The 21,486-nt window shown below is 37.5% G+C and overlaps 1 protein-coding gene across 5 annotated transcripts in view; it reads left to right on the plus strand.

The window, feature by feature from the left end:
- Positions 1-5,258: 5,258 nt before the first annotated feature.
- The window catches only part of DTNA (dystrobrevin alpha), a 376,270-nt gene continuing 360,042 nt past the window's right edge, over positions 5,259-21,486 (plus strand). For all 5 annotated transcript variants that reach the window (XR_007493790.1, XR_007493791.1, XM_049769646.1 and 2 more), the window contains exon 1: positions 5,259-5,447. The gene's annotated coding sequence lies outside the window, so the exon portion shown is untranslated. The remainder of the gene's footprint in view (positions 5,448-21,486) is intronic.

Raw genomic sequence — 21,486 nt, forward strand, 5'->3', positions numbered from 1 at the left:
TGAACCCTTTAGTATCAACAAGCGTTCCCATAATTTAACCATAGAACCAGGAGTAAGCACTGAACACTACCGGATATGCCATAAAAACCAATATGCTTTCAAATGTAATCTATAAATAAAGAAGCTTAGCTGGAGTGAGATTAACAGGCACACTAACCTGGTAGTAGTGAGTACCACTGGCCCAAATATCTTTTTAAAATTGAGTAAAATATTTAAAAAATATCAGAGATTTATTGTTTCTTGGTCAAAAGAAACAATATAAGTAAAGCACTATAAGTACGTGTGCTTAGCCCTATTAAAATATATTTTGCTAAAAGAAAATAGTCTGAGGCCAACTGCTAGTGATTGTTAAGCCACCAAGGTTATAATGAATTTCTGAAATAGCAGTCTATAGTCATCAAGGTTAAATCTCTCTCATCCAAACAAACCCTGCTATGAGTTTGCAACTAAAAAGAAAGTGCTCCTGCTATATTCTTGTTCACATTAGACTTTCACCTCTTCTGAAGTCATCTTCCAGAGATACTGCCAAGCTGTTAGTGTCTACTATGAGCTAAAGCTGATCATTTTATGAGAAGTTCCTAGTTGAACTCCAACAGCCTGTGTAAAATACAGATTATGTATAAATCACTGTTGCAGTCCATGCCCAGGAATCCATCTAGTAGCATTGTTTATAATATGGATTGAAGAAAGCAACATCTTTAGCGGTGACTGTTCAGAAAATACAAGTGATATTTCTAAAACAAGAAGTAGAAATATTATCCTTACTTCAACATGTTTAGATTTAGGGAGAATTACTATAACCTTTTTAAAATAAGTTCACAACTTTGCCTATCTCTAAGTATCATCAACATTAATAAGGAATATGAAAAGTTCTTTGGCATATAAACTACTTTGAAATTTTAAGATGGGGATGAAGTGTTAGCACTATAAAGCAGGTAGTAGGGTGTTTGCCTTGCACACAATCAACTAGGGTTCAATTCCAGGCTAGCCAAAAGGATCGTCCAGACAAAGTCGGGAGTAACTCCTGAAAGCAGAGCCAGGAGTAATGCTTGAATATTACTGAATGTAGCCAAAAAAATTTTTAAGATGAAAATTTTAAGATACTATTACTATTATCTGTATTATATATTGTATATTTAACTCCTCATCGGCCAATTAAACTTTACTTTTGTTTTCCCATTTGTCTCCTTGGATTTCATTGTTAATTTCTTTTAAATTATTGTCTATGCCATGACTAATTAATCCTACAGCCATTTTGGGAAGGGGGGACGTTGAGCCACGTGTGGCGGTGATCAAGGTTCTCTGCTGAGGAATCACTCACCATTGTGTTCAGGCAGAATGCAAGGACTGAATCTGGGTAAGCTGCATGCTATACAAAAGGCTTACCTGCCTTTTTGTCTCTCCAGTCAAAATACTGTTATTTTTATTATTAGATTGCATTGGTAAGTCAATCTATTTCTTCTAGAGAAAATATACTTGATTTTTTAAAACTAATATTATTCAGAGAAGCTTCTGAATAATGCTGTTTTTATCATTAATTTTTTTCTTATATAAATTTTCTTTTTTCTTTTATTATTATAATAATAATTTTTGTTTTGACCAAAGTGGATTACAAACCTTTCACAGTAATATTTTAGGTACATATTGACATTGAATCAGGGGAATTCCCACCACCAATGTTGTACTTCCTCCATCCCTGTTCCCAGCATGCATCCCATATCTCCCTTTCTAACCCCCTGGGGTTGCTAGTATAAATGGTTCCCTCTGTGTCCCCTCTGCTTGTTGTAGAATGGGTATCGATTCTGTTGTCACTGGCTTTGCATTTGGTGTTTAAGTCCGATCATTTTGATCACTACCTATTGATCATACAGATGTTTGGTCTTGGAACCCTCCATTATTTCCCCCTAAATTTGAGAGGCAGAACAAGATGGTTCAAGTTGTGTGGTTCTGTTTGAAGCAAAGAAAAATAAATAAATAAATAAATAAATAAATAAATAAATAAATAAATAAATAAGGAGGTAAAAATCAAACAAGCAAAAAAAAGTCCTTCTAGAAACTATAAATATCAATTTGAGAGAAGGGGAAAAGGAAGAGAAATACAACAGCCATACAAAAAGGAAAATCAAACAAAAAATCCAGACAACACCACAGCAATAAAGAAAGCCACCACACAATAACCATGGTCCTGAAATAAAAAATTATTTTGTGTTGCTTCTTTTTTTCTGCATAGGCACATTAAATATTGGGAAAATTAGAAAAGGAATTCCCTTGGCCTGAGAGATACAGGGTTTCTCTTGAAGTATATTGTTATGGGAATAACTACCGCCTCCAAACATGCTCATTTACTCTCCCCTGGGACCTTTTGTGGTGTATGGAAAACTTCTGCTTCACCATGGATGATAAAATCAGACCTCTGTATCTAGAGATCTTGGTTTCTGCACAGGTCAAAGAGTGGAGCCTATGAAGTCATCTTTCTTTACTGTTCTAGAAGTTTGGTTCCATCATTGTTACTTTAATCAGTCTTCTGTAGTTGGTGGTCTTGGTTTTTGGACTGATCCTAGGATAGAGCCCAGGATAGAGTCTTTCATTGTGTTTCCAGAAGACCTGTTCAGTTGCAATTGTCTCAGCCAGACCTCTGGAATTAGAAATAAGATCTTGGTTGTTGTACAGATCATAGGCCAAAGCCTAGACTAAGTCATTTTTATTGGTCCCTGGATAAGTTTTGCCCCCTCATGGTTGTCACAGTCAGTCTTATGTAGATAGTGATCTTGGCTTTTGCACAGATCAAAGGATGATGTGTCTTCTGATTTCACCTTATCATTAGGTGTTGATATAAGACAACCTGCTCTTAGATCAATTTGTTGCCATATTAAATTTCTATAAGCATAGCACAGCAGTAGGGCATTTGCCTTGAATGTGGCCAACATAGGATGGACTCTGGTTTGATTCCTGGCATCCTATATGTATATGGTTCCCCAAGCCTGCCAGGAGCGATTTCTGAGCACAGAGCCAGGAGTAATCCCTGAGTGCAGCAGGGTATAACCTCCCCCCCAAATGTTTTATAACAATAAGTCAGATTTCTTTTTGGGGTGAGGGGTGGGACACACCCGGGACGCTCATGGATCACTCCTGGTATGGGGGATGATATGGGACACAGGGATCTAACCGAGGTTCGTCCTGGGTCAGCAGCATGCAAGGCAAATGCCCTATCGCTGAGCTATCACTCCGGCCCCTTGATTTCTTAAGAACTTTCTAAGCAGCCAAGCTTGAAAATTTTCAGCTTTTACTTGGAAGCTGATTCCTTTTATGTTTCTCTCTTTTTCTCTAATATTCCCCACTTCACCTTTTCCCTGTTACCTTTTCCATTTTCATTAATTTCCCCATGTCCCATCTCTATCAAAGACCATTTATCTTCTCCAAGGTTGATTTAAAAAAAAGGTTACAATCAAATTTAAGTTCTCTCTCATGCAATGTATTCATATCCCTGAGTCACATATCCAGTTTTTTCTAAATTTTCTTTCTGAACAAAACTACCCAGAGTACTCTTTGTTAATACTTTTACAATAATTAAAAAAATGTACAATGTGAATATGTGTAGCTATATTAAAAGGTTGACATATGACCTTCACCACTGATATGTTGTGGAGGTCAAAGACTACAAACTAAACAGAACAAATGAGATAATTTTTTAGAATAAACATTTTTATAATAATAATTTTTATTTTGACCAAAGTGCATTACATATCTTTCACAGTAATATTTTAGGTACATATTAACATTGAATCAGGGGAATTCCTACCACCAAAGTTGTCCTCCCTCCACCCCTGTTCCCAGCTTGCATTCCATATACCCCTCCCACAAATGAGATAATTTTAATTTGGAACAGAAATGAAGTCACTTAAAAGGAAAGATATGTTTCTTTTAGTATCTTTGTAATATTTTATAAAATGAAAATAATAGCCTTTCACCTCAGCATCTATCGACTTTCTGTTACCTATATCTTATCTCAACAGTTAGACGTAAATGAATGGAGGACAGGTTCTATGTATTAAATTCCCAATTATTCTTCAAAGCATTTAATATTCATATACATCAAACAGGTAAGTAGATTCGGCTAAGATATACAACATAATGAAATTGATTACTATCATGAAAAACACTGACTGAAACTTCTAAGGAGTTCAAACAATGCAAGTCAATATAACTGCATATACTTATCACAAATACACATTATATATATTATATATACACCTCCCAAGTTAGGAAAAATGGACGAAATATAAGATTGGAGATACATACAAATACAGAAGAGAATTTATATAAAATATGTAGAAAATGTGTAAATTTGACATCTGAATTAGTGATTTAAAAATAATCAGGACTATTTTCATTATTTTTGGTAATCTGGGTTTCTAAGAATTGATTTTAATGAATAAGCAACCTGTGGGTAACTATATAATTAATATTTATGATGAGATATTGACTTACGTGTGCTGGGTAAGTCATGTCAGCTAACCTATATGTTCTGTGTCTTCTAAGTGCCAATACTCTCCGTTTTCTCATCCACCTCCTCTGCAAAGATGCTCTGCAAATAAATGAGGTAATGTTTGGGAAATGTTTGCAGCTTGGGAAAGAAACCCACTGCAGATGCCTCAAATATTACTATTTTATGTTCCAACCCGATATATCATTGCTCCAATTTCAAATGGAAACTAGACTGTTCTGATCTATCGGGTTCTGATCAAAATCTGGGCCAACATAAGAGGATGATTACATTTCATTCGAATTCGGAGGCTCTGTTCGCATCCTTTGCACGTGTAAAGGGGAAAACTGTAGGAAATAAACAAAGCACATAAATCAAGCTTGGAAAGAAAAATCTCTATCCAGAGGACACACACACACACATATATATATATATATATATATATATATATATATATATATATATATATATATATATATATATACACACACACACACACACACACACACGTAATTTTTTATTTCAATGAAGAGCATGGACACTGTATTTCCCTGGAGGAATATTTCAGTCGAGGAAGGAGAGTGCATGCAATAAGTGTGTGCGAGCGGGTGTGCATGTGTGTGTGTGTGTGTGTGTGTGTGTGTGTGTGTGTGTGTGTGTGTGTGTGTGTGTGTGTGTGCTGTGCGTGCGCGCCCGCGGAGAGAAGAGCGGGGCGGGGGAGGCGGATGAGGAGGATGAGATCATAGTTTCAGGATCCTCAGGAAACCCTGGTACTGGCAGCAGCCAGCCTCTGCTGTGCCCACATGACCCGCAACTCTGGCAGCGGCCCCGGCACTTGCAACATGATTAAATAATCAGCGAGCGGCTCCGACTCGGTGCCCGGATCTCCCTCCGGACCCATGGACACCTTGTAGGAGTTTGGCGCGTCGGAGACCCGGGGAGGCGACGGTCCATTCCAAGGTGTGTGCAGGGCATGCCTCGTCTTCGCGGGGCGGGAGGGAGCCGGGGTGGGGGCGGCGGGCGCGGGCTGGAGGGGTCCGGCGGGCGGCTGAGGAAGGGGCGCCCGACTGGCCGTGCGCTGCCCCCCGGGCGGGCGCCGGGTCCTCGGCTCGAGCAGCCCCCGATGCGCAGGGACCGCGGCCGCCCAGGGTGCGCGCCGGGGCGGCTGGGGGGGCCGGGGCCGGGGCCGGCGGCGCCCCGGGGAGAGAAAGCGCGGCCCGGGCGGCCCCGGCCGGCGGGCTGGCACGCGCGGGAGCGGGGTTCGCCCTACGCCCACTCGCGGGGTTCCCACCTGTGCGCGGGCGCTGGCCGCCCTGAGCGCGCAGCTGGTGCGGAGCGCTGCAGCCCGGACTGCGGCGCGGCGCCTCCGGAGGAGCCTCCCCGGGCGGCGGCGGCAGCTGCGGCAGGAGGGCCGGCCTGGGCGCGGGGCGCGGGGCGCGGGGCGCGGGGCTTGCGCAGGTAATTCCCCGCCGCCCGCGCCGCTGCCCGAGTCGGTGGCCCCCTCGGCGTGGCCAGGGCGGGTTGTTTTGGTGGCCGGGGCCGTCGCTGTCGCTGCGTGCGGGGACGTCCTCGCGGGTGGGAGGCGGCGCTGGGGCCGGGGCCGTTGGGGAGGACACTCACTCGCCCTGGGGAGCTGCCGGGGGGCTCCTCCTGCCCGGGAAACCCGCCCTGGGTTCCCTTCCAGCGAGCGGCGTCTGCGCGTCTTCCAATGCGCTGCGGTGCACGGCGGAGGGCTGGGTGGGAGTGGGCATTGGGCACTAGCGGACTGTCAGGTTCGGGGGGGGCGATCTATTCTGGGGTGGGGTCCTGAGTGTCTTCCCCTCCTCCAGCCTGTTGCCCACTTTGTACTTTTCCTCTGGGCCTAGAGGGTGGACTGGATGTTAGCTCCGGTGCCACCTTTGGTAGGGGGTGGAGGTGTCGTGTCGTTTAAAAGACCCAGGCCGGGGAGCAAAGAGGTGGCGACCCATCCCGGCTCTGTTGGTTCTGTGCCCCAGACTTGGTAAAACTTTTCCTTAATAGGGTTGACAGAAGTCTAGAACTTGGGGAAGGGGGAAGGGTGATTGGATGCACACTTGTGATAGAAGCATAGCAACCGCCACTTACTTCATTCTCGTTCCTAATAAATGGTCTTCTCCTCAAGTCCATATGATGGTTAGTAAGTATTCCTTTTCTTTGAGCCTAACGATAATCTAGATTGTTGAAGAATAGGTCGTTTCTTTTGTACACACACACACACACACACACACACACACACACACACACACACGCTTACGTAAAGATCGAAACTTTAGGGCAAACAAAACAAAACAGGACAGCTTTCTTAACAGGCTCTATAGGCTGTTTCATCTGCTTAAGCTGGATTCATTCATTCCATTTTTACACCACTGTAAGGGGTAACTTATAGTGCCATGTACCGACAGAGGAGGAAATTCAAACACAGAGAAATGAAAGAATTTGCCCAAGGTCATATAACTATTAAATGTTAGAGTACACTTGGGCTTTTGACCAACTTCGTCTTTAAAATGGCTAGACAGTTAATATATGCATAAAAATAGAATCCATTGACTCTAGTGTTCTATATTTAATATATTGACCACATCTTTTTACCAAGATCAAACACTTAACTGGTTTACATGTTTGGAGTAATTAAATCTGCCTCTGTTTTTAATGCTACGATTATGGTAAATATTCTTAGAATGATTTATTTTGCAAAATTACAAAAATATTTCACCCAGCAGTTGACTATCATCACAATAAAATTCTTATAAAGCAAGTGGCCAAATTTAAATGCACTTAAAACTTCCTAAAGTACCATCTTGTTTTCTTCAGGACACCAACTTGCAGACTTTTTTTTTTAGCAAGTTTAATCAGCTTACTCCAATCATTCTGACAATAAGTTGGCAAGTTTAAAAGAATTCTCTTTAACTCTTAGTGCTTCAAAGCAGGCTGTATTTTGAGGGATGCCTGTATGTTTTGCCTGTTAGGCAGTGGTACGTATATTATACAAAGCTGTATAGCAATGTAGTCAAGCCCAATTGTTAATTCTAAAAATACTCTTAAGAAAAAAACAAAACTCCATTTGTTGCCAGAGAGATAATATAGCTGGTAAGACACTTGCTTGGAGCGCAGCTGACCCGGGTTCAATACTGACACCAGCCAGAGTGATTTCTGAGCACAGTTGGGTGTGGCCCAGATCTGCACCCCCAACTTGACCTGCAAACATCCACCTTTTTTTAAATCAACCATGAATTGTAGTAAGGCTAGCAGAGTAAAACTCCAACTGAGATATTCGAAGAACTGCTTTCATTTGAGCTTCTCATGGTGTTAGGTACTATTCATTTTAATGGACATATTTATTTCTTAAGCCTTAATCTGTTATTCTTTAAAGTAAAAGCAATTACATCTTGATATTATAAGCTTCATAATTATTTTGACACTCATGAATTTTCTTAATGCTAGTTTAATTGCACTCATTATGCACTTGCACTTTTAAAAATCCACATTTATTCAACACTAGAAGGGAATAAAGACTGGAATCCAGTTGAACTACATGGAAACATGACCTTTGAAAATTATCCAACTCTGCAATGGTTCATTTATTCCACTTTACCAAACTAAGACCTGGATGTTATGGGACAGAGGGTGTGCCATAGTAAACTGTTATGGTCAGAATAGTTGAATGCCATTAGACACAAATGTTTTGATCTCAAAGTTTTCTGAATTTTTCAAATATGTTTATATAAAATATTGATAGTTATTTAGGAATAATCATCTAGTTTATATAAAATATTGATAGTTATTAAGGAATAATCATCTAACACATACATGTATTCTTTCTTAGCAGATTCATCTGTTCCATTCTTATAGCTTGTTGTGTAAAGACATCTTTCACTTGCAATATTTATATTACCTGGTACATTTGACATGACTTTTTTCCTCTCTACACTCACCTATCTAGGGATAGGAAAATGTCTCAAGCATTGTTTCTGAAGAAATGCCTCTGTTTCAGGAGAAGCCTGAGAATCAGTGATGATCGGAAAAACATAATATGCTCCTACCTACAAAAAGGGTCCAAGTTGTAGCAAAGTTATTATGTATTTTAAGAAATTATAAGCTACTTGGAAGAAGTACTAGGAGTATTTACTAAGTCTTATTGTCTTTAACGATTGCCGACAGGCTCATGTATTATTTTTTGAATCACAGGTCTCTCTGGTATCTCTACACTTTTCCAATCCCAAATAGACATATGCTGTTCTCAACTCATAATGCACTTATGATCATGGGCGGATTTAAAATAAAACTCATGTTAATTTTTTAATAGAGCACATATATTTTACATGATTATTATCCTGTTTGAATAGCTAACTTTAATGAAATATAGTCATTTTTTTGTCTTAGAACTTTTAGAACTGTAGGGATAATATAGCAGACAAAACAATTGCCTTGCGCGCATCCAACCTGTGTTTATTTCTCAGCATTGTATTTGGTTTCTCTAACACATCCATGCCAGAAGATCCCTGAGCACAGACAGAGCCATGATTAAGTTCTGAGCATAGCTGGTTGTGCCTCCTAAAACCCCAAAATAAAAAAGAACAGAGACTGTCTTAGAACTTTTTTCAAGTATTAAAGAGTCATATATGTTTGCTATCTTAAAGACAAACTGTCTCAAAATACAAATATAATAATTAATTTATTAAATAGTCCCTAAGAGTCTCTATAGCCTAATTTCTTAAACTATGGTTTGAAAATTTATATGAATAATTAAACAATAAATCTATAAAGTTAATTCTGTATGATTTATCTGTAAATGTCTGGCATATGTGTTTATTTCATATACCTATATACCCAGGTTGAGAGCAAAAACTCAGGGCTATAAGTTGAAAGTGTAAAACATTTAAGAAAGCCTTCTCTCAGGTATATTTCAAAAAGGGGTGTGATATTAAATGTTAAAAATATGAGGGAATTGGGTATTAAAACTTTAAAAAAATATAATGATACCTAAATCTGTTGAATAGCTGCTGTGTCCTTGTTCTTCTATGAGCTCTATATGAACTAACTTAATGTATTCATCACCATAGAGTCTCATGTTTTCATCATTCCTAATATTTTTCATCATCACACCCAACTGTACTCAAGACTTACTTCTGGCTCTATTTATGCTCAGCACTCCTGGAAGGGCTCAGGGAATCCTATGAAGTACCAGGAATCCAAACCTAGATCAGCCCCATGCAAAACTAGTTACCTATCTATTATACTATCACTCTGGACCATAATTCTCTATTTTAAAGAGTCAATAGAAGCCCTAAACTCAAGTATTCTGGTTCCATAATCCATAGTGTAATTAGTTTTACTTGCTTATTAACAATCACATCATTGACAAATTATAACATCCTCTAATTAATTTGATCTTCTATATTTTCAATTATAATAGTTAAAAATAAAACTTTTCAATATCAATAATTTTGTCATGTATTTTATAGATAAAATATATGAAGTAGGGGCCGGAGCAGTGACGCAAGTGGTAAGGTGTCTACCTTGCTCACGCTAGCCTAGGAGGGACCATGTTTCAATTCCCTGGCGTCCCATATAGTCCCCCATGCCAGGAGCAATTTCTGAGCACATAGCCAGGAGTAACCTCTGAGCGTCACCAGGTGTGCCCCCCCCAAAAAAAAAATCAAGGGTGTGTTTTATATGTTAAATAGCTGTATTTTGGATTTTGACCACATCTAATTGTGCTCAGGGCTTAATCCTGGCTCTGCACTTGGAGATTGCTCTTGGTGGGCTGAGGGGACCACATGGGATGCTAGAAATTGAATCTGGGTGTACTGTGTGCAAGGCAAATGCTTACCTGTGGTTCTATCACTCTCTTCCCCCAATACCTGGATTCTTCTGATCATTCATAAACTAAATTTTTTAAACTGTTTTGTTTTTATTTCCATTGTATTTGGAATTTTCACTGCATGGTGGATATAAAGTATAACATTAAATCACCTGTTGGATTAACTTGCTTAAAAAATATTTAATTTTGGGGAACCATATCTGAATTTCCTCCTGGCTCTGTGCTCAAGGATCACTGCTGGAAGACTCAAGGACCATAGCGAATGCTAGGAATTAAACCCAGGCCAGCTGTGTGCAAGGCAAATACCCTACCTGCTTAACTATCACTCCGGCTTCTACTTGGGTAAAAATTTTAAAACTCTGCTGATTTTTAAATTGGAATCTTTTGATATCTTATAAAGATTGTTATATTAAAATCTCAATATTGTTAGAGCCAGAGCGGTAGCACAAGGAGTAGGGCATTTGCCTTGCTACGAGCTAATCTAGGATGGACTGTGGTTCAATCCCTTGGCGTCCCATATGGTCCCCAAAGCCAGGAGCAATTCTGAGCACATAGCCAGGAGTAACCCCTGTGTGGCAAAACCTGTGTGGCAAAAAAAAAAAAATCTCAATATTGTCCAAATACTGCTAATTAAAAACATGACAAATTAATTAGCAAAGTGAGCCACTGATTAGGTTTACTAATACATGTAAAGCCTTTTGCATGTAGTTTGAAAATAAATGCTATTTATTGTTATTTATCCTAGCAAATCTGGGTATTATGGAGTTGATATGATTAATGTTAATATTAACCATGAATCACAGTTTAGATTTAGTATGCTTGTAAAATGTAATTCTTCAGAGATCTTGGAAATATTTAAAGCAATATTTAAATTCTCTGACTCATGTGTCCCTATTAAGAATGAGAAACATCATTGTGTATTCATCTTGATACAAAGTTTGATATCATGTTGTAAATCATAACTGTTACTTTCTAATTTATGCCTGAGGCAACATATGTAATAATTTTCTTGGTGTGTGTATGATCAGTGTATATGTGCCATCAGATACATCAATGAGTGATTCTTTAGCAGGAGTTGACAATATAATATGCCATAATGCATCATTAAACATTGTTGTCTTTGCATAGCTTTGTGTGTTTACTGAATATAAAATATATAAGTCATAATAATATAGGTTTATACTTATACAAATAGAAATAGCAGTTATGAAAAGAACACAAAGTTTATTTCTTGCTAATGCTAGGTACCCATGTTGGACAATAAAAGAATATATTTTGTCTCCGACCTCAGGAAGCTAGGCTGATAATGCCCTAAAACATTCTCATCTTTTATCAGGCACATGGGAACATGGTAAAAGTTTTTAAAGCTTCTATTAAGATAACTCCCTTGCCTCTTATTCTGATATTTGTTGGCTAAGACAAGTCACATGACTATTAATAACTTAAAGATGAATGATACAGTCCTCTCATATGCCCATATAAAAGATTACTGCAATATAGTGAATAGCTAATGATTACCACATAAAGCTAACTTCTCTTCATTCTCTTCATTAATTTTATTATCTAAAATGATGTTTTATTGTAAAGTGTAATCACTAAAAATCATATTTTATAACATCTACATAGGAAAGTAATTCCTATGTAAGACCATCAAGAAAATAAATGCTAAACTAGTAAAATTGACATGACTCTCTCAGTGGTGATTCTATTTAGTCAAAAAATATAAAAGCTGTGGTTTATTTTGAACAAATGGATGATGCAACCTATTTAACAGTAAGAAAAGCCACTAACAGTGCCAAGGACCACAATACAGCACCCACGCTGTGTTTTCTAAATAGATTTAGTGGCATCAACTTGGTACAAAAGGCAAAGCCATTATGTGTGTATCTTTTTTCACCTTCATAAACATAGATAAGTATATATGTACTATGATATTTTGCAAACTTTAATAAGATATACACATAATTCAAATTAATATTATATTGACAAACAAAATATGAAAATTTAGAATATAGTCAATCCAAACTTGAATAGTGAACGTTAACAGATAACTTGAGATAATTAGAAATTTAAATAGCCTTATAAGAAATAATAGAAATATTTCTTTTATCAAGGGTTCTGCATGATACATTGTAACTTAGCAAACAAACAAAGAAACAAACAAATAAAAAAAACATGCCCCACAAAAACCAAAGCATCAGTCACCCAGTTTGGAATTTCTGGACTTTGTGGCTGCATACACAACTATGTAACAACTCCAAATTTTTTCAATACTGTCAGAACACACCAATTTAGAATCAACATAAATTCAAAGCCACCTATTATTCAGATACAAACAACAGAAAATCAACTAGCAACAAATCACTTAGCAGACCTTCTGACAATGACTTAATGATCTCCTTGTGAGATGCACTAATTTCACAAATTCTCTTATTGTGTTACCTTTTAAAAAATGAGGGAGAAAATAAAAATAAACGGTACCAAGACCAAATAGCCATATGAACATTGAGTGGAATTAAAAAATGATCTGCTTAAACATCAAACCTAAAGTCAACAACAGAATAGATACCCTATCTACAATAAGCCATAAACAGAGGGGAACATTTTCACTAGCACTCTAGGAGACAAAGAGGAGATATGGAACACATGCTGGGAAATGGGGTGGAGGGAGGACAACCCTGGTGTTGGGAATGGCACTGATTCGTTGTCACTATGTACCATAAATACTACTGTGAAAGATTTGTTATTCATTCTTCGGTCACAATAAAAATTATTATTAAAAATTGTATAACCACTTATCTGTAAACAAGAAATATAGAATATATTGTTTTGTGCCTGCCAAGGAAGTAGTATTGGGAATAGTTGGGAATGAGGAGACAATGGTAGAGGAAAGTTTACATTGGTGGTGGGATTGGTCATGGAACAAATGTATTGTGAACTACTATGTAATAGATGGTCTTTAAATAAAGTCATTTATTAAAAAAAAGAACTTAGTAAAAACAAACAAATAAAAATACCCAAAGACTGCATTTGGAAATGGGCAAAAATATGTAGAGCTATTTCATTAAAGAGAATATTTTAATAGCAATTAGCCATAATAAAAGTCACCTAGCATCAGTATCCTTTTAGGAAATGTATACTAAAATCACAATAAGTATCACTTCATAACTATCAAAATATTTATTATAAACATAAAAATACATTGGTTTATAATATAAACATATTTTAATATATTTGTATATTTATATACTTATTTTCTGACATTTGCGTTATATTCATGAATATACTGAATACCTTACTTCTTTCTTAAATTTGGTTTGGGGGCCACATTCAGCAGTAGTTAGATCTTATTTCTAGCTTTGCACTCAGGAATCACTTTTGGCAGTCTTGAGGACCTTATGGATTTCTGGGATCAAATGCAGGTCAATCACATGCAAAACAAATGCCTTCCATGATGCTATAACTCTCTGGCTCCTGAAGATATTCTAAAAGTTCTATTTTGTGGCTCAGAGAGTTGTCTACGTAGAGGATGTTATCTGAATAAAGAGTTTTAGTTTTTGCTCCTTAATTTATATATCTTATTTTATTGTAATATTGAGCAGGCTAAAACCTTTAGTACTATGTTAATAATGGTGAAAGTGGATACACCACCTTTCTATAGTTCTTCTGGGAAGTGCACTATCAAGTATAATATCCACTGAAAATTTTTCTTTGGGAGCTAGACCTTGCCTGTACTTGGGGCTTATTATCAGCTTTGTTGTCAGGAGTCATTACTGTCATGCTTGAAGGGCTATATGGCCTAGGAATCAAATCTGGCTTCCTATATAACAAGGATTTGTGGCTAACCTTTTGAGCTATTTCTGTTACCTTTGAAGAATTTTTTGGTAGATATTTTTATCAAACAATAATTTTGTCTCTGCTCAAATTTTTTCTGGGTAGTTTAGTCATAAATTAATTAACTAATTAATTAATTTTGGTCATTTTTTATCAAGTTGATCATGCTGATTTTATTTTCATTTTTTTATTTGTTTGTTTGTTTTGGGCCACACCCATTTGATGCTCAGGGGCTACTCCTGGCTATGCACTCAGAAATAGTTCCTGGCTTGGGGGGACCATATGGGACTCCAGGGGATCAAACCGCAGTTCGTCCTAGGCTAGAGCTTGCAAAACAGACAGATGCCTTACCTCTAGCACCACCACTCCAGCCCCTGATTTTATTTTCATTCTTTATGTATGTATATATTCATTTTGGTTTTTAGGCTACACTTGGTGGTTCTCAGGGATTGACTACTCCTGGTTCTGCACTCAGAAATCGCTTCTGGCAGGCTTGGGGTACCATATGGGATGTCAGGGATCAAACCCTGGATCTGTCCAGGGGTGGCAGCATGCAGAGCAAATGCCCTACCTCTGTGATACTGCTCCAGTTCCTAATTTTCATTTTTTAGTCCATAATATGATGAAGTATGCTGACGTTTTAACTATCTTCCAATTTTGCAAGCATGTAATGCTGATTTAGTTAGTATATTATTTTCAAAACATATCTGGGAATATTTGTTAAATTTTTTAGCTCTTGCTTTGCACATAGTTACCTGGGTTTAATCCCCAGCATCCCATATGGTCCCTCAAGCACTACTAGCAGTGATTCCTGAAAGCAGAGCCAGAAGTAATCCCTCAGCATCACTGTTTTTGTTTTCTTATTTTCTTTTACAATTTTTACTTAAGAACCATGACTTACACTACCGTCAATAGTAATGTTACATGTAGAGCAGCCAGTCACAGGCAGAATTGCTCTAGGATTTTCTCAGAGCATGTAGATACCAGGGATTTGCTCTCATTACCAAACACTTACAGGCCACTTCACTATGCCTTGACCTCATTTTCCTCACTTTTTAAAGTAAATATTTTTTGCATCTTTATTTAAAGAAACAGTGTTTTGACTTTTGGCACAGGAATTACTGTCTTTATTATTGATATTGGAGCCTCATAAAATTAATTAGGATTTTTCACTCTTAATGTTTAGGAATACTTAGTATTTTTTAAGTACTTGGTAGAATTCTCCAGGAAACCATCTATGCTGGGAGATTTCATTCTAGTGTATAGTAGTAGCAGCAGCAGCAGCAGCAGCAGCAGCAGCAGCAGCAGCAGCAGCAGCAGCAGCAGTTGTTGTAGTTGATATTGTTATAACTAGATCAATGTCTTCCTAGAGCAGCCAAAACAGAATGTTATAAACCAGGTATCTTAAATAATAGCAATGTATATTTTCATGGTACTAAAGACTTGAAATTCCAATATCAACCCATCAGTATAGTTGCTTTTTTTTGAGGCTACTTTCTTTTTCTGCATATGACTATGTTTTCAGTGTGCTCTCACTTGATCTTTCCTTGGTGCGGCATTAAGGAAACATATATAAACCTTTTCTCAAGACATCAGATTAGATCAAAGATTATCTTAAATGGCATTTTTTTTCATTTATTACTGTAAAGCTCTTCTCCCAAAATACAGTTGCATTCTGGACTAGGGGCCGGGACTTTCACATATGAATTATCAAGAGGCACAATTTTTCCCATAAAAATGCTTGAATAGGGGCCTGAGCGGTAGCACAGTGGTAGGGCGTTTGCCTTGCACACAGCTGACCCAGAACAGATGGTGGTTCGAATCCCAGCATTCCATATGGTCTCCTGAGCCAGCCAGGAACGATTTCTGTGTGCTAAGCCAGGAGTAACCCCCCCTGAACGCTGCCGGGTATGACCCAAAAAACAAAAATAAAAATAAATAAAATTAAAAAGCTTGAATAAGGATTCAAATGAGTTTTTTTTGTATTATGTGAGTTTTTTTTTGGGGGGGGGTTGTTGTTTTTTTTAGAGTTTTAAGGGTGCATTCTTTCTTTTTTTTCTTTATTTTAACATGTACATTTACTTTGTCCCTTGAGCCCCCAGATTGTAGTATATTATAATATATCTTACACAAAGCAATCCAAAGCCACATAATTTATGCAACTCCATTAACATTAAAAAGCTGTAGTATTGTTGACACAATTGATCATAATACAATAATTCATTAAGAATGAGTCAAAGGACACAGCAAAGACTGTGTTAGTGTGGAAATTTTTTTGCACAGACCCAGCAAAATATAGGGAACATGGAAAGAAAAAGCCTTGGTCTAAATACAAGGAGACCTTACCCCTGATTTTCTGGCATAAGACCAACTCTAGGCTTCAGGCATATTTGGTTGTCCAACCCAAGTCTTTGTCTGTAGTGCCAATACACTTTTATTTTACACACAGTCACTGTTGTTGGTGTCAGGTTTCTGTAGCAAGTTGTAATAATTCAAAGAATTATTTATTTTTTCTTAATTATTGAATTTATTTGGGTAGAGTTGTTCATAACATCTAGTTTTGAATTTTGTATGTCTCTAGAGATATTTATATCTATGGTGTAGATGTATGTACATCTAGAGATATGTATGTCTACAATGATATCCTATACTGTTGATATTTTGTGTCTTCTCTCATGTCAGTTTTGTAAGAGGTATAATATGACTGTTTTTATAGCACCATAATTTTACTAAAATATAAAATATTTGTATTTGCAGTTTTATTTCTTAGAATCATCTCATGTAAAAATAGTTTTCATTTATATTCCTCCATTATTTTTATAACCTCCATTTCATTTATTTCTTTTTAAAATAATTTTTATTAAGGAACTATAATTTATGAAATTATTTATATGTTGACTTTAGGCTTACTATGCTCCAACACTAAAGCCACCATTGTGTCAACTTCCCTCCACCAGTGTCCCCAGGTTCCTGCCAGATTGCCTCTTGTAAGGCACACTTTTATGTATGGTTGTTAGTCCCATTTCATTGTTCTAGCATTTGTTTGGTTGTTTTAGAACTTCATTTTAATGACTTTGCTTTCTTCAGCTTGCTTGCTCCAGAACGTAAATTCCCTCTCAGTACACTCATAGCTATTTCTTACATATTTTGGTTTGTTGTATTTCCAATTTAATTTAATCTAAGCATGTTTTTGTAATTTCCACTGAGATTTCTTCTTTTACCCAATTCTGGGTAAAAATAAAATTTATAAGCATAATGTTTTGTTTCTAGATATATAGACATATTTCTGTTATTTTTTACTATTAATTTTCAGCTTATTTCATTTTTGTCAAAATGTGATTTCAATTTAGTAATCTTGGGGTTTATTTCAAGGCCTAATGTTTTGTCCGTCTTAAAAGCTCTAGAAAAAGTGTGTATTTATCATGGATCGAGTGTTTTGTAAGTGTTGAATAGATGCTGTTTGTTAATGTTGTGGATGAGGTATATGTCCCAGTGATTAATCAAAAATTTGCTGTCCCTTTTTCATGATGTTGTTGTGATGTTCAAGGTCTAATTCACATACTTGGTTATGATGTTGACCCAAAAGCGGTGACACCAAAGTTCTATTCAGCATGTGATACAGGACCAAGAGTAAAATTCACAGTCTTATGCTGATAGGGCTCTACCAGAGACACATTAAATCCCCTGTGACCTTTAAAGCATGTTTGTGTGTGTTGTGTGTGTGTGTTTGTGTGTGTGCTTGTGTGTGTGAGAGAGAGAGAAAGAGAAATGTCTCCAGTTATAATTGTAATTTTCTATTTCTCTTGTCATTTTTATCCATTTTACTTTATACATTTTGTAGCTCTGTTATTTGATACACATATATTTAGGATTTCTATGTATTCTTTATCTATTGTCTCTTTGATTATTACATATTATGCTTGTTTATACCTGATATTTTTATTTGCTTTGAGGTCTGCTGTTTTTTGTTTTTGTTTTTTGTTTTTGTTTTTCAAGCCATACCCATTTAATGCTCAGGGGTTACTCCTGGCTAAGCACTCAGAAATTGCCCCTGGCTTGGGGGAACCATATGGGATGCAGGGGATCTAACCGCGGTCCCTCCTTGGCTAGTGCTTGCAAGGCAGACACCTTACCTCTAGCGCCACCTTGCCGACCTCGCTGGCCCCTGAGGCCTGCTGTTTTTAATTTAATATAGTAACAGTTTTTCCTTGAGTGATGGAACATCACTTTATCTTTTTACTTTCAAACTTTATATATTGTTATTTTTTTTCATTTGGTTTCCTTAAAAAGAATAATTATTTTTAATCCAATCATTAGGTCTCTGATTTTTTTATTTGATGTATTTGAAGCATTTATATCTATTATAGTAATTTTTTGTTTTTGTTTTTGCATCACACCTAGCCACGCTCAGGGGTTACTCCTGGCTCTATGCTCAGAAATCGCTCCTGCAGGCTCGGGGGATCATATGGGATGCCGGGATTCAAACCAATGACCTTCTGCATAAAAGGCAGATGCCTTACCTTCATGCTATCTCTCCAGTCCCAATATAGTAATTTTTTTTATATGGTAGGACTTATATCTCCCTTGGGTCTGTCTTGCCTTTGTCTCTTCTATTTTTCCCTCTACTTCCCCTTGCAGTTATAGAATTACATTTTGTGTCTTCAATAGTTTATGTATAAATACTTTTATAGTGTTTTAGGGTTTTTTGCTATTATATCATATATATGTATTAACTAATCTATCATTTTAGCAAATGACAACAGCATTGAAACACACAAATCTAACTTTTTTCATGTTCCTTTATTTTTCCCCTACTCATAATAAAATAATTTTCTTAAATATTTTCTCTATAAGCACTTATATCTAATAATATATTATTTTAATTTATATCAGCTGTCAAATAATTGAGAAAGCTAAAGAGAAAGTCATTGAACGTTACTCATATATTTTCTTACTGAACTTTGTCCTCTCTAGATGTCTAAATTTTTCTATTGCCTCTTTTTTGTGTTAACAACTTACTCTTACCATAATGTTTTGTTTGTTAGGTTTTGGGGGTTAAGGGTTCACCCACACTCAGCAAAACTCGGACTTAATCCTGGCTCTGTATTCAGGAATCACTCCTGGTGGGGCTTTGGGGTGACTGTAAGCAGTTCTAGGGAAACAACTAGGGTTAGCTGCTTTGAGACAAGTGAATCAAATTCCATACCATTTTTTCTGGCCCTCTCTCTCTCTCTCTCTTTTTTTTGGTGAAAATTTTAATTCATAGTTTATTTCCAAGATTTTTAATTTTTTTAATTTTTTATTTTTAATTATGAGAAAAATGATGCAAAGAGGACGAGGTAAAGTTACAGTGAAAGGACAATCGCCCATAAACAGAGTTCTCAGAAGAAATCCCCTTGCTGACGCCTAAATATTGAACTTACAGTCAAAGAACATTAAGAAAAATAAGGCAGAACCCATGTACAATTACTTTGTCCACAAGTCCCCAGATTGTAGTACATTATAACATTTCTTAGCAGTACACAAAGCAACCTAAAGCCATGAGATTTATGTGACTCCTTAAACATTGAAGGCATATTATTTTTTTATATTTTCATGCGCATTCATATTAGTTTAAGTTAACATCAAAAGCATAAGAGGTTTTTTTTAAGGGTTAGTCAAAAGGGCACAGTAAAATCAGTGTTAGAGTGGCAAATATAGTTTGCATAGGCCCACCAAAATATGGGGGACATAGAAAGGAAAAGCCTTGGTCTAAATACAAGGAGACCCCAACCCTTGAATTTTCCTGTCATAAGACCAACTCTAGGCTCCAGGAAAACTAGTTTATTCAATCCAAGTCATTGTCTATAGTGCCAATACAGTTTTATTTTTCACACAGTCCTATTGTTGGCATCAGGTTTCTGTATTAAAGATCCTGGAATCTGCACATCCTACATTGAAGTCAGGCTGGTGTGGAGTATCCTCTAGTTTTACCTCACAATTAAGGGGCAATACAGAAAGCCCTGTCCAGTAAGCAGGTCATTGTTGTTGTTAAGTCTTCTCAGTGTTAAGGGAAGTCTCTTTTGAGTAGGTAGATGTCAGAGCAGCGGTAGGGTCTTCCCTGGTAGAGGATTGCCTCCAGGTGATGTTATAGACAACCTTGGATGTTTCGTAGATGTCTTCTCTAGATCGGGGTGAATGGAGAATGCCCATTCTTTTGAGGCCTGTGCCAGGTCTTTATGTCAATATTCAGGGTGTAAGGTCCCATTGCACTACAAGATTTGTGTGTTCCCATCTCTATTAGATAAGAACTTATTTGTATGTATAGTATTTTCCCGTTTTAGTGTGCCTATACAAACAAGAAATAAAGCCACGTGGCGTTATCAGAGTATATGTGGGCGTAAGAACATGTCCAACAACACGTTCAAACATAAGCATTAAACTGAGGGATTCTTTCACACAAAATTCCATATTGAACAGTTTACAAACAGAAGATAAAAAAAGGGGCTGGGGGATCATCACTGTATAAGAGAATATTCAGCAAAAGTTATAGCCGTCAAAAAAACACACATAAAATGTTGAAAAGACATACGTGTACTTTCTATGCCTTTTGGAATAGTTGGGTGGGTGTTAACTCCAGGGCACCACTTTGGTCTGTGACTTAGGACTCAACAGTACTTAAGTTAAAAAGGGTAAATGAGGAGTAATGATGATAGGGGTTAAGAGAGTTAAAGAGAAAAATGATCTTTTGTAGGGGTGTGCGAAAGGGCAGAGTACAAAATGGACATTCTGCATACATAAAAACATAATTCAGTGATAGTGAGTACTATTAATGTATCTGATGTGCCCCCTCACGATGTTGAAAATATAGACAGGAAAGAGATTACCAGAGACTGCTCAAGAAGCTGGGAGGCCAGAAGTTCAGAGCCCCACCCAGACCCTCCCTAAGGAGCCAAATCGGGGAAAGCCTAGGGTACCTTCAAGCTCTGCCAAGGGACCCAACTCGCTGGCTTGCCCAGGCATGTTGCCCTGGGGAAGCCCTGAAGATCTGGAGCAAGGCGCTAGAAGGGTGCTGAGGTTACCCAAGTCCCGGGCACACACACACACACACCCAGGCCTGGTTTAGGAAGGCCTCTGGCATGGCAGAGGTTTTCTGGCCCTCTCTAACCATTCTTTTAGACAGGCAGATCTGCTGTGGACAAAATATCTTTGTTTTGATTCATCTGGGAAAGCATTAATTTTTTAATGGACACAGGATTCTAGGGACAGTTCTTTTGAAACTTGAAAATGTGCCACTTTCTTCTACTTACTCTTTTTGTTTTTTGATGCGAAGTCTTTGTCATATATTGTT

The sequence above is a fragment of the Suncus etruscus genome, chromosome 3, assembly GCF_024139225.1.
Source record: "Suncus etruscus isolate mSunEtr1 chromosome 3, mSunEtr1.pri.cur, whole genome shotgun sequence".
Classification (NCBI taxonomy): Eukaryota; Metazoa; Chordata; class Mammalia; order Eulipotyphla; family Soricidae; genus Suncus; species Suncus etruscus.